Source organism: Manis pentadactyla, chromosome 11 (assembly GCF_030020395.1).
Source record: "Manis pentadactyla isolate mManPen7 chromosome 11, mManPen7.hap1, whole genome shotgun sequence".
NCBI lineage: Eukaryota > Metazoa > Chordata > Mammalia > Pholidota > Manidae > Manis > Manis pentadactyla.
The window spans coordinates 13,543,275-13,563,664 of NC_080029.1; positions in this window are offsets into that span (position 1 = coordinate 13,543,275).

The following is a 20,390-nucleotide window of genomic DNA, read 5'->3' on the forward strand; positions in this document are numbered from 1 at the left end:
TGGTTTTCCACTGCAACTAGGATGTGTTCACAGAATTCACTCCTTCCATCCTCTACTGATGCATCTTAGCATCTATCTTCTGTCACATAAAGGATACAAAACACAGAACCTTTGCTCACAATAAATGGGGGAGTTAGACAGTAGTTAAACATTGATCAACTCTTCCAAAACTGTAACTTTAAAATATTGCAAATGAAAGACCAAGGAAAAAAGACTCTGCTTCCCAAATGAATTACGGCTCTAATTAAGTACTATTTGGTCCAAAACAGATCTAAACAATATTGTTTTGTCTCTCTTTCCACGAATATAATTTGAGACACTGAAATGTTCTAAGGATTGCTTTTGATGGGCATCATGAAATTTTATCTGGGGCAATAATAGTAATTCTTCTGTTAAAGCTGTTGATTTCATAAAGCTTTTAAAATGGTTTTATTCCCCACTGGCTTACAATTTATTTTCAATATGCTTCAGTATTTGTGAAGGTTTTAATCCCTTTTGAGCTGAAATGTGATTATTACATTATAGTAGATGGCAGCATTTGAACATGGTGGACAGTGCAAGCCCTTGCCGTAATTAATTTTCATTGGCATAGATCCTTACAACTGAATCAAACATCAGCAGCACATATCAATCAAAGAGAACTTCAAGGGAGGTCTGTCCAAACCATTTTAGCTTCTTTTTTGCTGAATGGAGATGTTGGCTGAGATTATTTTCTTCCTGCTGCCTTCTGGAAGGTCAATGCTTTCTTTAATCATCTCATGATTTAATTATCAGATCCTTTCTTTAGAATTCTCCCTTCTTGGTTGGACTAAGTCTTATTATTTATTTCAGGAAACAGTATGAAGTATTATTTCCACATTGAGCCCAATCAGAAGGTAGCAACCTCCATATTTTTCTGTTTATTTTGGTATGCATTTTAAGACTTTTACAAATATTTAAAATATTTTAAATTTTGGTCAAAGTTTAAAGTATTTTTTTGTAGTCTGACTCTGATAGTGAAAACATATTTGAGAAAGCCTTTAGTTTTCACTTACAGTTGCTCAATTCAAGTTTCAAAATTTCTAGATCATCTACATTTGCTTTACTTATAAAATATGCTGTCATAAAAGTAAATGACTATACCAAGTGCCAACAATATATTTCATAGAGATGAAATTGTTCACAAAAATAAATCACTATAGGAAAGATATCTCACAAATCAATGTTTTGTGAGGTTCAAGTTTCACTAAAAAAAGGTAACGATTGAATAATTCTAATGCTGAAATCTGTTTTCAGGGAAGGAATGCAAATGTATAATTTACATGCTGAAACATAAGTATATAGCAATCTATTAAATTTCAAAGGTTGGTTTACTTTCACTCATGCACAGTAATATTCCAGTGGTCATAAATCCAAAAATAAAATCACCGCCAATTCTGTGCATTTTACTTAAATATGCAATTCAGATCTTTTTCTTTAGGCAATTACTTTTGGAATAATAAGGTGCCAGTGTAAAATTTAAATTGAGCCAACTGGTTTTATAAAGACCCAAGATATATTTTAAAAGCTTATTAAGTAGAATTACTTAATAATGGAATAAGTTGGCTGGAAAAGAAGAAAAGTAGGTCGTTGTTTTGTGAAATCTCAAGCATGCATTGGGGTCATTGTTGGAGGTTTTGTAGAATATGTTTTTTCACTGGAGGGAGGTTGGACCAGATATACTCAGAGATCCTTTCTAATTCTAAAAGTATAAGATTTTTAATAAACTTTAGACTAATCTTTTATACAATTAACCTTAACAATTTCAGAGATTATAAATAGGAGGCATTTTGGGGAGCATTTAATCATTATTCTGGAAACATACCCTGAGTTGGGGCAATGGAGAAAAATCTGTTTCTCATTTTGTTGCCAATAAAGGCATGTTGAAGAGAAAAACAAAACTGGAACTCCTGTAGTTCTAAAAGTGCTTTATAATAGCAATTATCCATTTCAAGTTTCTCTTCTATTTCTGCTGATCTTCAGCAAATCCTTTTTAACAGAATGTGAGGATCATACCCTGGTTTTGGAGTTTGATCTCCCTGAGAAGAAGACTGTCTTTGATAACTGGCAGTGTGTGGTGGCCAGTACCTTGTAGGATCTGGATGTTGATGAATGGTGAAAATATTTCCATTTTAATTCCCACAGAAGAACCTTGTCATCAGAGCCCAAGGTCATGATTCTTCTCCTGTGGGTAGGTGTCAGCTTCATGGCCAATCACTGTCCCCCAAGGGCATATCTAGCTGAAGAGGAAACAGTTCCCAGGCTGCTAGTCCCTGCCAACTGCCAGGGAAGGACTGACTGTCAGAATTCCCTGGGAAGGGCTCTCATTGACCCTGGATAAGTAGCAATCTGGCAGTTTGTTTCTGACCAGTGGTAAACTAACCCTTAGCAAAATGATGACATAAAAAAGGTTATTTTTCACACCATTCACCCTGGTACCCATTCTTTTTCCTCCCTGGCTATCAACTCACAGTTTCCATCTCTAGACTTTTGGAGTCTTGATTTAGTATTAAACACCCTCAAGCTTACTTTCTGGAAAGGATGTATTGTTAATAAGCCAATGCAAATTTAGGTTAATGTTTTACCTCTCACAGGGATATGTGCATTTCAAACCTTTGTTCTTATGGAATGATAGCATCAGCTGATAGCAGATGTATTTGGGGTCCTTCTGGAAAGCATATCATGTTAACCTATCTTCCAGTCTGCCTCCCTTTAAGGTCTTAACCACCTCTCCAGCATGCCCATCATACCTCTTCCTCTCATTCATTCACTCAGCAAATACCTACAGAGCTCCAGGATGTGTCTGTCATACACAAGGCTAGGCACAGGGCATACCAGGGCAAGCTAAAGAAAGGCCCAGTCCCTACTGTCATGGGCTTTTTAGTCTGATGAGAAATTCTGACAATCAAGTAGCTATATAAACATTAGGCTATAATTGGCAAAACGCTATGAATGGAGAAACAGTGCTACATGTAAATGACAGGGGATTTGACCGAGCCAGAAGGTCTAGGACATATTCCCTGAAAAAGTTAGATTGAACTGAGGGGGAGTTAATGAAATGAAAGGAATGATAGGACCTGTGGGTTTCCCAGGATTGCCATAATAAAGTACCAAAAATTGGGTTGATGAAAACATCAGAAATGTATCATCTCACAGTTCTGGAGGCTAGAAGTCCAAAGTCACGGTGTGAGCAGGGCCCTGCTTTCTCTGATGGCTCTAAGGGAGAATCCTTCCTCGCTGCTTCTATCTTCTGGTGTTTGCTGGCAGTACTTGGTGTTCATCGGCTTATAGATGCATCACTCAAGGCACATCATCTTCCCTCTGTACATGTCTGCCTTTGTGCCCAAGTTGCCCCTTTCTAATAGAAGCACCGGTCACACTGGATCAGGACGCACCCTAATGACTTTGAATTATCTTGATCACCTCTGTAAATACCCTATCTTCACATGAGGTCACACCCCAAGGTACTGGGGGCTAGGACTTCCACATATCTCTTCGGAGGCCACAATTCAACCCACAGCAGAATAAGGAGTAGAGGAGTAAAATAGTGTTTATTATAGAGCACATGCCAAGGTCCTTCGGTGGGAGGAAGCACATCAGGAGGAGTGGACATCGAAGGGAAGTGTGGTGTGAGAGGAAGATGGAGAGGCAATAAAGATCAGTTGTTAGGCCCTCAGTAGGGATTTGGGTCATAATGTAAAAGCAGTGAAAAGTTAATGGGCAGTTTCTGCAGGAATAAGACACAATCATGCACTTTAAAGAAACCATCCTGGCTACAGTGTGCAGAGTGGGTTGGTGACAGCAGGAATAGATGCAGGTGTACCAGTAAGGAAGCTACTGTGATAGAACAGGTCAGAGAGGTAGGGATGTAGATGGAATTGGCTATAAACAGTAAAATCACTGAGCCTCGAAGGTAGCTTAGATCTGGGATGGAGGAGGGAATAGTCAAGGATGATTTGTTCCTAGATTTCTGGTTCATTTGTCTGAGTCAATGTAGAAGGACATAGAGAAAGAACCAGGTTGGGGCAAAATTGTGAGTTTAGTTGGGACATGTTGGGCTCATGGAAACGAGCATTTTGCAGATCTGGAGCTTAGAGGGAAGGTCCCAGCTTAAGATGAAAATTAGAGTCATTGGTACATAAGTGATACTGAAGATGTGTGCTCTGAAGGAGAGTTCAGAGGGAGACAAGAAGAGGTTCTAGGGCAATAGGAAAAAATAGGCCTGCAAAGGCAATGGAGGCAAGCAGCCACACAGGAGACGAAAATCCAGGGATTGTGGCTTTGTGGCTTTGCAGGTATCAGGGGAAGAAGGAGCGGTCAGGTGTAGCTGAGAGATCCAAAAACATCCATCGGCCGTAGCAATACAGAGGTGATTGGAGACCTCAGGGGGAACGCTTTGGTCTAACAAAGAGGAAGGATGTCAGACTGGAGGGGATAGAGGAGTGAATGGTGACGGTTGAGGAGGTGGGGAACAAGACAGTCTGTTTGAACACTGCCACTTTCCAGGAACTTGGCTGTGAAGTGGTGGAAGGAGAGGTTGCTGGAAGCAGGGCATCAGACTGTCTTAGCTCAGGCTGCCATAACAAAGTGCCACAGACTAGGTGGACTAAACGGACATATTCTCAGACTTCCATAGGCCAAAAGGCTGGTGTCGGCATGGTTGGCTTCTGCTTCGAGCCCTCTTCCTGGCTCGTGGGAGTACGTCACCCTCTTGCTGTGTCCCCACGGGGTGGGAAGTGAAAGAGAGCACACGCTCTCTGTCTCTTATCATAAGGGCACTAATCCCTTGATGAAGGCTCCACCCTCCTGACCTTATCTAAGTGTCATCACCTCCCAAGAGCCCTTCTCCTAATACCATCATATTGGGGGTTGGGGCTTCAACACATGAATTTGGGGGAGACAAAATTGAGTCCATAACAAAAGAGAGTGTTTTTTTTTTTAATGGGTGAGCTTTCACATGCTGAAAAGTCACAGTTAAGGGAGAATATTGAATATTTGAGCAAGAGAAGGATAATTGAAGACATACAGCAGAAGTCAGAATAGGAAACGTGGCCTTATATAGGAGACACTTTCTCACTCAACAGGCTCTTAAGGATTTTGTCCTTGGTGGGAATAACAGCAAGGGGTGTGGAATTGCACAGAATTCCTGCACCTGTGAGGGGAGGGAAGGGCTCCTCCACATGTTCTAAACCCTCAGGCTATCTATCTCTCCTTAGCTTTATTGTTGCCCCACCCTGCTATGTAGAAGAGGAGCAGACTGTCAGTGTCTGCATATTTTAATATGTTTCAAGTTTCAAAGCAAGTTGTTTTTTGCCTTCTTCCACCTTTGGGCAGAGGTGGGAAGTAAAATGAATTTTTTTAGGAAAAGATCTTTAAAAGATGGTGGTGGCAGTTTCCTACTAATCCACTCTCTGTGCGTCTCTCCTTCCTGTTGTTTGTTTCCCGTCAGCAGAAACCAGCATCTGAGAAGCAGGTTCCTCAGACTCCTTCCTGTGACACCGGACTGGGAGGGGAGGACGGTGCCCCACCCCCTCCCTCCCTGGCTTTCCTGGGTGCAAAGCACAGTGGGCCTTCCCTACACCCCTTCTGTCTCGGATGCTCCTCAGAACTGGACGGATACTGCAAGACGTGCACCTGTTTTTGACTCCAATCTGTCAGCTGCTATAAATACAGGAGGATCCGAAGGCCTGGTCCTTAGTATCTCCGTTTGGTAATCTAATTAGTGAATCGTAAGATATGCCACAGCAGCAAAATAGATGATCAGTTCTACTTTTTAAAATAAAATTTTGTGATTTTCTTTCAATTCAAGACAAACTTTTGCTTGTTTTCTCATCTGAGGCGGGAAAAAAAAGTTATTTGATTTTTTTCATGCTTTGGCGTGGTCAGGTCCAACCCAGAACAAAGTCCATCCAGTTCTCTCCATCTGCATAACGACTCATTTAGTTGCATTCATCATTTTTGGCTCCTTTTATTCAGGAGCCTGGACTCTGGATTCAGTTGGTCCTTAATATAAGCGTTCCTTAGGCTCCTCTGTCTTCTCCTGTTCTCACGTATTCCCACTGGCATCTCCTATATTAAGCTTTGTGTGCCTGGTATGTACTCATGGGCTGGACCTCAGCTGAGCCTGCTCTGGCCTGTTGATACTGCTGATAAGGAAAGACTGAGCCCTAGCTGGTAGGCAACCTAGGAACATTCTAGCTCATACTGGCATCGGTGGGCTTAGGATTTCCATGAAATTGTCCTTTTTTATGTTTTTATTTTTTGTCTTTTAAGAAAATTGTATAAGCATTTCCTGAAAAGATTCTTACTGTAAAAGATTTTTAAAATATAGGAGTATTGAGTGCAATATATTAAAAGCAAAAATTTATCTGCCATCTCTCTTCCCAGCACTCCCCCTATCAGTTCCATTTACTATTTCCTAAGTGGAATTTGCAACTTTTCAATACCTTTTCTGGATACATGTACCTAAATACTGTAAATAAACATATACTTTACATGTTTATGTATATGTTTATTTACTTTCCATACATTTATATATGTATATATACATATGCACACACTTAATATATTTTTACATTTATATATTATATATCATATTATACTTTATATATTTATATGTGTATATATACATATATATGCATTTATGAGGCGCTTTGTTTTATATTAGCAAGCTCATATCATACATATTATTCTATGACTTGGTTTTTCTTTTAATATGTTTTGCAGTCTTTCTCTTCCCCCTCCCTCTCTCTTATTCTTCTTAATCATTGCAAAATATTCCATAATGTAGATGTATCATTACATAACCAATTTCCTATCCATTTTTATTCCTCTGATATACAGAGGACAGTGTTACTCCTGCATCTTTGTCTATATGTGGAAGTATTTCTTTAGGTCAGATTCAAAGAAGAGGTTCCCTTGTTGCTATTCACGTTTGCAACACCCTTTCTTCCTCTGCAGTTCCCCCAAGCAGTGCTGCCCTGATGCTCCCTGTTCTGGTTTGACTGTCTTCCTAGCTCCTGGATGAAGGAGCCCGGAGGACTGGGGGGGAACCTGAAGGCTGGGAGGCTGGTGGGCAACCACTGCTGACATATTTCTTTGGGTCAGCGAATCCAGAATATTTGGAAATGTGATAAAAGCAAAGGGTCTGAGGAGAAGCTGCAAGGCCTGTGTTCCTGGATGTCCACAAGCATGGAGAGATGGAAGCAGAAATCTAAAATTCTGGACTTTGAAGGACACAGCACATGCTGCAGCCTTAGTTTGCTTAAATGGAAAGTAACTTCTTCCAAGGCTTTTCCCAGGGTTATAAGCTGAGACAATTGGCTAACTTAAGTTTAGGAAAAAAAAAAAGTTTGATTTCTATCCTACATCATACATCAACATGGAATTTCAGATAAATATAAAATTTGGATGTGAAAAATGAAAATTTTGGTGACTTATTTATAGATTCTAGAGGTGGCCTTGGTTTTTCCAAGCATGACACCAAAGCTAGAAAGCCACAGAACAAACTGATTCGGCTGAAAGGAAATTATAAGAACTTTTGCATGATGGGAAAATCCATTGTAAGCAAAAATTTAAGGTGAGTGAACAACCTGAGATAATATATTTAACACACTTATGTAACATGTAATCGACCTATGTAACATCCTATATTCATATGTATGAAGAATTCTTACAATAAGAAAAAGACAAAGTCTCCAATAGGAAAATGGCCAAAGGTTGTGATTAAGTAATTTACCAAAGAGGAACTATAAAGGAACATAAATATTTAAGTATAAATTGGTACAATATTCTTGGAGCTAATCCAACCCCATATACTAAAGTATTGTATTAAAAGTTTCCAATCTTATCCCCTTTGAAACAGAAATTCCACTTCTTAGAATTTATCCTAAGGAAATGATGATGGATGTGCACAAAGATTTAATTCATAGATATTAGTTTCATTCTCATTTATGATATTGTTTAAATGGGATACAATCTACCCAAGAGAATGACCCATGAATCATGGTGCAACAACATAATTTTAATGGGTTTGCAGTATGTTGGTGATGTAGAGATGATGACAGGCAAAGAAACTCACTGTGCACAGTGAAGTGAAAAAATCAGATTTTGAAGCATCATGTACATTACAACACCTCTACTTTTTGTTTTGTAAAATATATTTATTCATGGTAACTAAAATTTTAATAATAGTTTCCTGGTTTGAAAGAGATTATGGCTGACTTTCATTTTATTGCTTTTGTTTGTGTATAGTTTCTAAATATTTCATGTAATATTAAAAATTATTTTTAAGGAATTTCATATTTTCCATCTACCATTTCTAATTCATTGCTCCCTCTTCATCTCTTTATATCAACATACTAAGTTTATATATTTATATCTATTATATATTTATATACATTTATATCTACATTTCTTTATATCATATATATTACCCTCTTTTGTGGAGTTTCCCATTTTGGGGGCATTTTTTGAAAATCTTTAATGAGTAGAGGTGCTAAGTCTTGCATTAATAATATGAAAGAAAACACTTAGAGGTAAGAAAATAGACTTAAATACCTCAAACTTTTGCAATAAAATTTTATTATGATTGAAGACATGACACACATTGTATAATAAATGGCTCATAAACGTGCTCCTAGAAATACATTCTAAGTATATTTTTCTGGCTCATTTTTTATTATGTGTGGATAAGTACTGTTGCAGATATTCAGGAATATAACAAATATTAACACACTACTATTTTAACTTCCCCAAATATGTATGGATTATATAGTGAATTAAGAAAAATTACATCACTTTTGTTGTTAGCACTTCTTAAACTGGGAATTAGTTCACTCGTGCAGTTTATTTTTAATTCACTTGGTTGTACTGAAAATTATTTTCCTGCAAATTAAAATGTAGCTCTCCTTGCAAAATGATATCACTCAGACACCCTGAACATGATGATTTGCTTCACCTCTTTTTTCCATCTTTGATCAAAGCTGCTTAACATGGTTTCCAGTGAAGACGAATTTGCTTATCAAATCTGCTACAGAAAAGTACCCACGTAGATGAATACTCAGTTTTAATTAGTTGATTATCTTGAGTGTGGTGATACACTCTAACGGATATATGAGGTCACTCCGCAGAGGGGGATGGTTGGATATTCACTTACTCCTTTATTCAACAAACTTTTATATAGGGCCTACCATGTGCGAGGCCCCATTCCATCCCTGCCCTCCTTCACCCTGCTGCATGCGGAGCCAGTGCCCATCTATGAGGCTCCGCTCTTGAGAGGGGCAAACCTGCCGCCTGCCCTCAGGGGGTCGGCAGTCTAGCTGAGACCAAGACGCCTATACAGAGGAGTGCAAACTGTAGCGTCTGAGAGAAGTCAGTCATGGAATGGGACTGGGAAAAAGGTCAGAGAAGGGTTAGAGGACAGCAGTCTTGCTGAGTCATAGAAGATGAGGAAATGCTGGTGGGGAAAGGGGATTCGTCACTCCGACAGTCACGTGGGACAAGAGAAGAGAGAAGCCGGACTCGGGGAGGGAGACTGGGGGAGTGACGGATGGTAGGAGCCGGGCTAAGGGCGCAGCAAGCAGCCAAGGAGGAGAGGTGAGAACAGACACGAGAGATGGTAAAGAGACAGAAACACGGGCCTGAGGCCTGGATTTTAGGGTAAAATAAATACAAATGGCAAGGAGGACTCCCAAGGCAGGAAGCCTTGGAAGATACCTGGGAGGGTGGATATTGGTACTGTCCCTGGGACACGGGACCAGGGACAGGAGAGACGGACAGTTTGAGGAACCTGTGAGCCCTGGCTGTGGGTGTGTAGGTCTGAAGGCAAGGCAGGGTCTGGGCCAGAAACAGACTTGGGAGGCATCTGTATCTAACAGTGACACTTAAAAGACAGCTAGAGAAAAAGCCTAATGTTTTCAACTCTTGGATTCTCATTTTAATTATTAAATTGACAGTGCCATCCTTTCATTTCCATTATTTCAAATTATTTATCCCATAAAAGAATACTGCCTGTAGTAGATAATAATCACAGTGCTGCAATGGCTAACTAATAGGGAGTTTGAGAAAGCTGAGTTCTGGATCCCACCCCGAGAGACCGATTCAGGAGGTGAGATGGAGACATTTAATGTGCACCTAATATTCCCTCTCCTCACCCTTTTCGCAGCCCCTGGCCGTAGATGGGATCATGTGTCAGGTTCTGGCCAATGAACCTAGTCAGCGGGTAGACGCTTTTCTTCACCTGGCACATCAACAACAAGACGCCTTGTCTGCACGGTGGAACCACAGGAGAGAAACAGCCTGTGTCCCCGAGCCCCTGCTTAAAATGAGGTTCCTTGAATGATCCTCAGAGCCACAGTGGACTTGGCATGAGTGAGAAATGTACCTTTCAAGGTTAAATCACCAAGCTTCTTGGGTGTGTCTGTTACTGCTGCATAGCCTAGCCAATACTGACCAGAATAGCCTGCCTTTCAGACAATCCAGAAACCAGCTTTACAATGTGCACTGTTGGTGATCCTGGTGCACTAGCCCACTGGCCACACTTTGTGACTATTGACCAGACTGGTCTTTCATGGTAGTATAGGTCTCATGAGTACCTTAGCATCTGTCTTAATGCCCAGAATGTCAGATCTCCCATAAAGTAGGTTTGGCTAGCAAATGGCATGCCCTCCATTCAGAAGTATTAATGAAGGAAGCATGATTCTTCTGTATAGACAATATGTTCATCACAGTTTGTTGAGCATTTACTGTGTGCCAGACACAGTACTAAGTGCCTTACTTACCACCCCTTCCCCCAACCTCGTAAGGTAGATATGATTATATATAAGTAGGATAGAGAAGTGGTAGAGTAGGGTTTGAACCCAGTGAGGTCTGATTGCAAATTTGTTGACTCTATGCTCTCAGTTTGCAAACCTTACTCCCCTGATACTTAGGTCCCATAGTTGTGGGTGACTTTAGTGCCCCCACAAGAATGACTTGCAAATGTTGTGGTGTACTTAAGGTTGTGTAATAGTAAATAGTAAACATTTTCTTAAACCTATTTTATGATTTTAATTTAAGCACATTTCAGGCTTTGAGGACAGCTCTGCAGCATACTTTCAACTTTCCTAACAATAAATGAAGGTTTTTCTATTTCTAAAGGCTGTGAAGGAAGTTTGCGATGGGGTTACAATTCTTTCTCTGGGGATACCAGACTCTAGTAAATTTGCATATCAATAAATCAAACTGGTAGCACAAATTACTTGTAATAAAATTTCTTTACAAGCTTCTATGCATTGACCGTATGTCAAAAAGTCTAAATAAATAGTTTCTACAGAGAAAGACAAATACTGTCTGATCTCACATATAGTGGAATCTAAAGAAGCCTAATTCACAGAAACATAGTAGATTGGAGGTTCCAGGGGCTGGGGGATGGGGAGGTGGGGAGGAAAATGAGATGTTGGTCAAGGGTTACAAACTTAGAAACTTCCAGTTATAAGATGAGTAAGTTCTGGGGATCTAATGTATAACATGGTGACTACAGTTTACGATATTGCATTGTATATTTGAAAGTTGCTAAGAGAGATCTTAAATGTTTTCCACACACACACACACATACAAATGATAACTATGTGAGGTGACAGATGTGTTAACTAATCCTGTTGTGGCAAACATTTTGCAATAATGTATGCATATCAAATCATCATGTTGTATGATGGCAACTTAAACTTACACTACAGTTATATGTCAGTTGGATCTCAATACAGCTGAAAAAGAAAGTCTCTTGATGAACACTGTATCGTTCATCTTCTCTCAACGTCTCAGTGATCTCCTGTGCTTAAAAGCAGAACTATCATCTCTTCTTGAGGTGCTAGATTTAAATTAGGCCCAGTCTTCTCCCAGTCATATGATTTTGCATTTGCTTCTCCTGGACAGACACCAGGACAGAGGCCAACTCACAGATACAAAGAGAACAGTTATGACCCACTCAGAACCGGAGTTCAGCCAATCGGTGGATGGCAATATGGAGGGTGGGGATGTTGTTAGGTAATCATATGAACAACACCAACCATAGCAGCAAAAATGCCTCAAATAACTTCTCAGTAAAAGAAACTGCTGTCCCAGCAGACCGTGGATGTGCTATTTAAACTCTGTTAAATGTCAAACCAGCTGGTATGGACAAGGATTCGAAAGGGCTTTTTCTTATCAAATAGAAAGCCTTGTTGCAAAATCATTATGGACAGTCTACGAAGATAGTCTTGTTAGAAACCTTGACTAAAAGGCCCTCCGGGTTTATTTTCTCCTTAATTTCCCTTCAGAAATGGGTAGCATTGCAGGAGGAGTTACCCTGGGATACCACGACTGGGAAAGCAATTTACCCTGTTAGTGCTCAAAAGGTTGGTCGGTTGATAGAATTTAATGCCAACTCCCACGGCAGTTAAAAATCAGAAGAATGATTAGAGGCAAGCTCGTGAAATCTCCAAGCATGATTTGCTCGGGTCCCATTTTTCAAGCAAAGGAGCCTGGAAGTAAAATGTCCCTTCAGTTCCAAAGTGCCTTACCCAAGAACCCACACCTCGCCTGCGGAGGCAGGAATTTACCCTGGGTGGAAAGGTCACTGAACATGCTGCGCCGACTATTTGAAAATTACTTGTTCCAAAAGCCCTTCAGAAACCAGTAATCCTATAAGTTTGGCTTCTGGAACAGTTACCTACCTGCAGTAAAAAGTAATTACAACTGTCAGCCAGCAAATAATTGCTCCAGTGTCTAAGTGAATGGGGAATCTTCTCTGGAAGGAAACTGTTCCTAAATGAATTCGCTCAGCTCTGCTTTGGTTGCTGACAGATTGGACCATCTGCCTAAACCAATGAGGAAAGGGAAAGGGGCGAGGGAGCTTTGATCAGTGGAAACAAGGCAGCTCAGGGGCTACCCATGATTCTGAGCCATGCAAAGACGAGGGCACCCAAGGCCGGTCTCAGGTCCCACTGGCTGCATCATAAAAACCTTGAAGCTCTGACCTTTTTCTCCCATTCTTCGCCAGTGCTCATGAAATTTACAAGGGAATCTAGTTGACCGGAATCCCTGTGCCCACAGCTGGGTAACAATGTCAGGGGTTGTCAAAGTAGACCGTTTCAAAGGAAATGAATGGGAAGGATTTGGCGAGGGCAGGGAGTCCATTTGTAAAAGAAAAAAAATTCTGTTAAGTTGGGACAATGCCTTTGCCATAATACTCAAAAGCCCCAGGTGCTCAGGACTCCCAAGGGACCCCACTTCTGCTTCCTGAAAAGCTAGCTCTACTTTGTTTGGTACGCCCCATGTCACTAACCTCCCAGAGCACTGGGATCTGGCAGAGCTGGTGCTGGACTAGAAGATGAAGTGCTGGGCCCCGCCGAGCCATGAGCCAGCTGTGCAGTCTCGGACCAGCTCTTGGATTCTCCAGGCCTCCGTTTCGTCGTGGGTAAAATGAGAGCATCAGCTATTCTCAAGGGCTCTCCCACTTAGAAATTCTCTAGATTGGGGGCACAGTTGGGCTGTGTGGTCTGAACATGGGCAGAATGCTTTGGGTAGCCAGCTTTGAAGATGAGGGAGCTCTCAGGAGCTCAACTGAAAGATTTTTAAAAGGCTCCTGTGTGTGGAGGACCAAAGGGCATGGTCAAGTCCTGGGGGAAATTTATAGATAAATCGCTGCCAATCCAGGCAGGGGTAGCTTGTCAGTTACAGGCCTGGCTCCTCGGTAGCTGCGTGCCTAGAGGCTGGGCCCTCATGCATGGGACCAAGCTTGCTTGGCCTTGGTGTCATCCATCATCCTCAGCAAATGAAGAAGATAAAGTGCTGTGGGAGCATTATTGTATTGGTGGGTGCTGTGGTCGTGAAGGTGAGCCTGCTAAGCCACCAGCTTCCAGCTTGGTCTTCCAGTTCAGTAACACTGAATTTGGCAGCTCACTGTTGCCTATATAAATAACAGACCATTGCATGCTTATGCAGCTAGGCACCTGCCCCTGTTTTTTGTTCTCTGTGCAGCCCCAAGTTTAATATTAATATTGACTCATAATATTAAACACCTAACTTAACTGCGGACGCATTTATTCCTTAGTGACCAACAGTATTGGTTTAGAAAGTGTTGCTAAGAAGACATGAATTCTTTCCTAAATAATTTATGCCTGGGGTTAGTTGCATAAGTAACAGTAATTAAGCAAATGCCTGAGATAATTATTTACTAATTATTAATTCAAAGTGCATTTTCTTTCTCTCCACTTTAGATTTACTTTGTTATCATATCTATGAAAAAGGTTAATAGAAAAATGTATATTTAATGTGCACCTATTCAGAAGGTCATGTGACTTTTAGTGCACTGTTTTAAACTGCTTATCAACTAACTATAAAGCTTTTATAAATAACAATTTTTGATGCGAGAACTAGGGTAATAATTCACCTATTTTTCACAAAGGACTTTGTTGGAAATACTTTGCAGACAAATGTTGACCCTGTAAAACACCCCCATGCCAGATCTGCTTAGTTTTTTTTTTATTAAGGTATCATTGATATACAATCTTACGAAGGTTTCACATGAGCAACATTGTGGTTACTACATTCACCCATATTATCAAGTCCCCCCACCCCCACCCCATTGCAGTCACTGTTCATCAGCAGATACATTTAGTTTTGAACATAACATTCCACATTCATTCTGCAAGCATTTGAGAGCTACTCTTTTTCTGAGGCATTGGACCGGGCATCTAAGTGCTGTAGAAACTGAGAAATAGCACTTGACACTTAGGGCTTTTATTTCCTTTGGAGAACTCTTTCACTGCCAAGGTTGAAACCTTGGAAAACTCGTTGGTTGTCAGGATTCTGAACTATGCAGACAACCTCCCAGGGACATTTCCAGCCCCGCAGACCTCCAGGCCACATCCCCACTCAGGTATTCTGTCATCTGAAACCAAACTCTACCTCTGGGCTGGGCTTAGTGTGGGAGGCTGCTTTACTCTGGCCTTGAAGTATGGGGTGTGGGCAGGGGTGGAAAGAGGGGCAGGGGAGGCGGTTTTTTAGGTAGGAGAGCGGCAGAAAATTAGGACTAAAACTGGTGTGGTGGCGCCACTGTCAGGCTTTTGTGCACATTGCAGGTTGGGAGAGAACCAAAGCAGTGAAACCAAACCGCGCGTGTGTTTGATAAAAACAGCGGGGTGGCGTGGGTGTACAGAATGGACTGGAAGGAGACTGGAGGCAGGGCATCAGCCAGGAGGCTATTCTGATAATACAGTGTAATGATAGGACTGATTAAAATGACAGATCATTTTGAATCCTTTTGAAGGCGGAGAGAGTCATGGACCTTTGAGGACAGAATGAAAGTTATGGGTAGTCTCCCCAGAAAAATATGCACAGATGTGCCACGTATTTTGTGTAATTTTGGGGGTTCATGTGTCACAGGGAATGGTGAAATAAGTGGATTTGGGATTCCCAAAAGACATGGGAATATTTGCATAGTGTAACTGGTAGAAGTCAATAGAGAGACTTGGAAGTCGTTTGGGAAAGAAAGGAACAGGTTTAGCTTCATACAGCAGGACACCTGGAGGTGCGCTGTGGGCAGCCAGACTTGTGTCTGGGGCTGTGAGGAAAGCCCCTGCAGCGTGGCTGGAGAGGGAGATCCGAGTCATTTGATTCAATTGCAAGAGTTTACAATTTGAGAATGAATGAGCCCCTTGAGTTAATCAAAACCAGAAAGCAATCAAGTATTTCCCAATCTAAATAATGGAGGCAATGAATATGCAGGTAGTATTCCTAGAAGAGTTTGGGATTGCTGTTACAAAAACCATACATAAAGAAATAGACACTATGAGAATTCATAAGTAAATTATTTCATTAATATTCATTATAAAACTTAAAAATTGAATGGAAGTTATAAGACTCAAGATCAAGATAGAAGGTGACCATTTAAAATTACACTTATTAAGATAAGCTTAAGATGAGTAGATACATCAAGATGTCTAAACTTTTCCAAATCATTTTCATGTTGTCTATCTGCTGCAGAGGAAGTAATATCTTCCAAAACAGCATGCCTCTGCTATTACAGGGTCTCTGCCTGCATCGCCCCAGGCTGGTAGCTGAGGTGGCAGCATCTTTTGACCCTGTGACCAGCACTCAGGTGAGAGCGGATGTATGCAAGTGGCCTGCTCTCCCAGAAGAGATAAGGAAAATGACATGGTTAGTCCCTGAAATATCCAGGGCTGTTGGCCACTCTGTACAAGAAACCATTCCTCTGACATCTGGATTTGGGGGATTCACTAGCTCTCCTGACTGGGCCTTGAAGTGTGGGGTGTGGACAGGGTGGGATACAGGGGACACACCTTTTCCAGAAACTGAGGTAGGGCCTATCCCTGAATCTTGCCTCCGTCACACTCCAAGGTTGTTTCCACCTTCCCTGAAGGTCTGCTGGCCGTTGGACAGGCCATGCAGAGCCCTGCATGGGTCTAGGCTGGGACTGACCACACTGGACCCAAGAGGGACCACCAAAGTGAGTACTGGTCATGACTTTCTTAGAACCTACACTTTCTATTCTCTACAACCAGGTAAAGCAGGTACTGTAGAATGAGTTATCTGGACATTCCTGGACAGAGTGACTTACTGACTAAAATCACTGTGGCTGTTTCAGAGGCCCAAAGTAATCTTTACTTGCCAGGGGCTACATAGGTTTTGGGACCCACTCTGATGGTTATAGTATAACAGACCTAAAAGACTTCCACTCCCCAGAATTTGCAACAACCGGAATCCTGTTGCTTATTTACTTTTATAACACTTGTCTCATCAGAAAGCATCAAATGGCAAGAGAAGTGACTTGAGCCAAGTGTTCCGGTGCCTTGTCCCATTAGTTGATTAGTCCATGAGCCATATAACTGAGTGAAGCATAAACCTGTGTAGCCTTTACTGATGTTTGGAATGAGGAGCCTGAGATACACACCATCCCTCATCATTGAGGAAGGATCAGGCAATAACACTACTAGGTCTTTAGAAGTGTTATTTACGGTAAGAGTGGAAACAAATGAAGATTTTTCTCCTTGGCCCCTAAAAACAAACTATCTGGAACTGCCTTGCTCTGCCCAGCTGGAGGGGCCAGGGCAGCTGGGTGGGGATTTGTCCTGGCAAGGGGCTCCTAAAGAGGCTTATGCAGACCTCATCAAAGGGATGGCCTTAAATCAAGGAGGAAGTGGGAAGAGGGTGAAGAGCCAGTGCTCTTCAGTGCATCCTGAGCATCAAGTCCAAGGGTCAGGAAAAAGGCTGTAGCAAGAGAAACAGGTTGAGGGGCGAGGAGTTGAGGGGTCAGGCCAGACAGACGTTCGTATGACAGGCGAGTGAATTGGGACCAGCCCTGTGACTGAGGGGCAATGGCCCTGGAGAACGACCTGTTCTAACTGGGGGTGGCCAAAGGGGTAAAAGCAGATTGCCCAGCTAAGATATGCTAAGCAAAATTCTAGAAAACGGAGGTTGTATTTTTGATACAGAAATAAAATTCCTAAAACTAGAGTATGAAGTGTCCTTGTGCGATGGAAATTTGGCATAACTGCAAAGGACTAAAGAGTACTTATCTGTTACACAGCTATTCCCTTGTCTCAAGCACAGAGTTCCTTGTGACATTATGTGTGATCTGGTCTCAAATAGCCTGAGTAGCCAAGGGGACTGACTACGCAGCCTCCAGGGTATCAGTAGAGCAGCCTTTTATCAGCAGGCCAATTTTCCTGTGGGGATAACAGGTCTTTCCTTCCTGCCTTCCCCCTTACCTTTGAATTGTAAATCCGTTGTGCCAAGGGAAAAGCTTCGCTTTCCACTTGCACATCTGAAATGCCAGTAGATTTAGGGTCACCAGGCAGAGTGGGTTGAGCTGGCTGGAAGAAGCCTGCGTGGTTGTGTGTTTACAGGACCAGCCGGCTTGCAGGGTGCTGAATCTGGACTCCCACTGAGCCCATTTGCCGCTTTTGTCGCCTTGCCAACGGCTTCTCCTCACTCCCTACTGCTCTTCTAGTTCTGTGATTGTGGGAGCAGCTTGAGGAGGGCCCCTCTAACCTCTCCTTGCCTCAGCCTCACCTCCCTGTGAGGTTTTCTGCAGGGACTATGTTCTGCATAGGGTGCCCTTCCTGGGAATGACACAGGTTTTCCAGGAGATTAAAAAACCCTGGGGGAATGTCTTCTCTGTGTTCTGTTTCCTCAGCCCTTAGAGCCCAGGGCAGCACTAGGAATCTTGTCAGTGCTCACTAAAAGAAATAGTCAATCAAATACATGGACACATTTAGGTCTTGGTGCAAAGTGTAACAATCACTTCTGATGGTTCTAAAACTTTGTAGGATGATAAGACGTGTCAGTACTTTCAAAAACTCAGTTGCCTCCTGCTAATACACTGGATCCTATAGACTCCTGCTTTTGAGCTCTGAGGAGCATGGTGACATGCCATGACTTTCACAGTTTCTCAAGGGCAGGAGACCAGGTTAACTGAGCATTCTGATTCTGAAAAGCTCACTTCTGGAAGGTTAGTCACAAGCCCACCAACATGGAGGCCACTACTGCTGGCTGGCATATTAGACATGCTAATTTAGTCTTCTGCCTTTATTACATGATTCCATTTAAAAGAAAAACTCCCTAGTACCATTCATCTGATTGCTTAGGGTCTCATGCTGTGATGTATAAAGTTCTACAGTAATTGAAAAAGTAATGAATAACACCCCAGGTAGTAAATGAATCATGAAGTTCATTAAGTCAAAGCACCGAACGTCAATTTGTAGAACACTACAGCACAATGTAAAATAATATCACCTACAGTGGAAGAATGGGAAAGTAGGAATTAATTTTATTTTAATTTTTAACGCACTTTTGACTACTCAAAGAAAGATTAAACATTAACATAATTTAATATATACACTGGCATTTATGGACTACTTCATGGACAAATTAAACACCATGTAGTTTTGAGTATTAAAGATTTAATAGTGATAATTAACTTGAATGTCAAAGAGGAAAGTGTTATCAGCATATTCTGCAGAATGCCCCAGAGGTTATGCAACCTAAATGCTAAAGAATTGTGAAAAGTTGCGATCAGCTGCTTGATAGTCTCAAGAGAGGTTGAATCAAGACATTACGCTTTCACTTGTTCTTATTAATCAGTTAGCCAAACATATGAGGATAGTGAAAAATCAGGAGATGGATTTCCATTCCTTGATGCCACCTCTCAGTCTAACAGAGAAAGAGGTGTTTCTCAGGCTTAGGCAAATCCAGCCTTATGTGGAGATTCTGTCTAGCACATAAGCATCACTAATGGTGCAGAGTAGAGACCTGCACTGGGGGAGGTTGCTTAGTCTGAAGGATCCTCACCACTTTGTGACCTTCCACTGCCAAGGGCTTTGAATTTGAGGGACATGACTTGCATTTTGATTCTTTTTTTAAAAAAAGAAATCCTAACCCCAAACAAGTAGCAGATTGAGATGACTCCTCACCAAAAGGAAACAGTTGTCCTTCTGGGAACTGAATTAGTTGATAAACCGGTTAGGTCCTAAACCAACAAACTGTATACTGTAGCACTGGTATTTTCCTAGTTGTAAAAGTGGATTTACCTGCAGAATTCCATCTGGTTGATGTTGAAATTGCACCCAGGATTCCAAGCTGCTAAAAAAAAGAATTTATTGTCTTTTAAATTTGTCAGTGAATTCGTCCACTCTTACAGAGCCTGTTGGCTTAAATTATCTAGTTCAACAGCCTACAGTGATTGCTAAGGTAGCCATGAAGCACACCCACAAATTCTATTGGTTAATTCATATTTATTCAGGTCCGTAATCTTCCTGTAAATGAATCACTTCCACTCAAGACTGTAATCTGCCTCACGTCAGTGGCCTCTGCTGGTACACCCTGTAGAGCCACTTCAGCTCATAACTTGCAATTATTTATGCAAAAAATCAGCAATCAAAAATTGAAACTTATTTAAATAATTCTGGAAGAAATAAACCTGGGGTTGAACAGTCCTTTTATAAAGAACTCTTTTCTCCTTTAATATAAAGGTAAAAATATAAAATTGAATGTGTATATTTCCCACAACTCCACTACCCAGATGTTACCTTCTTTCCTTTGGGGTGCATTTTTCAGATATACATATATATTTTTCCCCAAAGTGTGGACATACTAAGTAAGCCTCTTGTTTTAAAACCTTTTAAGAAATGTGTTATATATCATGGCAACATTCCATGTTAATAAATGTAAACTGATTTCATCACTTTTAAGGCTGCATAATATTTTACTGAGTGGACTTGTAGGTTGTTTCCAATTTTTCACTATATTTTATGGACCGAATTGTGTTCCCCCTGAATTCATATGATGAAGCACTAACCCTTAATGTGACTGTATTTGGAGATAGTATTTGG